Consider the following 1,620-nt stretch of genomic DNA (forward strand, 5'->3'; position numbering starts at 1 on the left):
TGCATAGTCAATTACAGTTCTAATGTATGTCTTGTATAATTTAATGATGTTTTCTGGTGTTGTTCCGTAGTTTTTACCAGTTAGACTCCTAGCATAGTTTATTCTTCGCTAAATTTTTGTTTTTATGTTATTTACATGATTTATCCATGTATGTTTCCAATCATATGTTAACCCTAAAAATTTTGCTGATGTAGCAGTTTAGAGAAGCTTTCCGTTCATGTGGATCTGAAGTTGAACTTTTTGATGTTTCGTTGATTTTGAAAATACTACTAATTGTGTCTTCGCTGTGTTTATTTTAATTCTATATTTTTCACAATATTCACATAATCTATTTAGTTGTGGTTATAAGTTAGAGACTGCTATTTCTGGTGTAGGAGAACTTTTCCAAATTGCTACATTATCAGCGAACTGTGACACGTATCCTTGGTTTGGGTCTTTGAGTGGCATGTTATTTACATACACGATGAAGAGAATAGGACTTACCACCCCTCCTTGAGGGACGTTAGCTTCTGGAGTGAAGAACTCCGAGAAAGTTCCCTCTACGTTTATTCTACATTTTCTATTCTCCAAAAAGTTAGATAACCAGCGAATAATTCTTCGCGGTAGTCCCATTTCATACATACGGAACCGAAGACCATTGTGCCATTGAGTGTCGAATGCTTTATCGAAATCAAGGAAGCAGGCGACAGTGCATTCTTTTCTATTAAAGCTGTTTATTATTGTTTCAGTTAATCTAATTAAGTAATCTGTTGTTTGTCTATATTTTCTAAATCTGTTTTGCTCTTCTGGTAATTTTGAATTAATCTCCAAAAATGTGAAGAGTCTGTTGCTTATTGTTCTTTCAAAATTTTGCCTACACAGCTGGTCCGGCTGATTGGCCGATAACTGTTTGGTTTATTGGCTAGTTTTCCGTCTTTGTGGAACATTAAAATGTTAGCTAGCTTCCAAGAAACTGGGATGTATCTAGAGTATAGAGATAATTTAAATATGGCTAACAGGTGGTCAAATAATTTTGGAGTGCCTTTTTTGAGAAGTATTGTTTGTATTCCATCATTTCCCGGCGCTTTGTTTTTTGAAATTTTGATTGATTGTTCAAGTTCATTAAGTTTGATTTTTCTGGTGAGTAGTTGTGTAATGTAGTCATTTGTAATATTAGTGTTGCTGTTCGTGATGTTGAGTGGAAAGTGTGGTTTATATAATTCTATGTTATTTGTTACGTGGTTGTTTATTTTATTGTAATAATAGTTGTTCATGTCCGTGTCATTACGTGTTTTAAATGTGTTTTGTAATTGATGTTTGAAGGCTTCTGCTTTTTCTTTGTTGGTTTGTGCTAAGGTATTGTTATATTCCAGTGTTGGGTATTTTCTTGTCGTGAGTTCATTTGTGAATCTTTCTAAGTGTAGTCAGAACTTACTGAGGTCAGATTATTGGTTTAGTTGAGAGCAGAAGTTGTCCCAATTTTCTTGTTTTAGCTGTTTAATTTCTGCTCCAATTTTATTTCTAATGTTGTTAATTTGTGTTTTAATTTTTTGTTTTTATTATCAGTTACCTCCATATCTCAGTGGTTAGAGCACTAGTCTTGTAAACCAGGGTTCGTGAGTTCAATCCTCACTGGGGGCT

At 34.0% G+C, this 1,620-nt stretch overlaps 1 non-coding gene across 1 annotated transcript; it reads left to right on the plus strand.

The window, feature by feature from the left end:
• Positions 1-1,547: 1,547 nt before the first annotated feature.
• On the plus strand, positions 1,548-1,620 carry TRNAT-UGU (transfer RNA threonine (anticodon UGU)). Its single transcript has one exon. It is a non-coding gene; the product is annotated as a tRNA-Thr (tRNA).

This window comes from Tachypleus tridentatus, chromosome 13 (genome assembly GCF_004210375.1).
Source record: "Tachypleus tridentatus isolate NWPU-2018 chromosome 13, ASM421037v1, whole genome shotgun sequence".
Classification (NCBI taxonomy): Eukaryota; Metazoa; Arthropoda; class Merostomata; order Xiphosura; family Limulidae; genus Tachypleus; species Tachypleus tridentatus.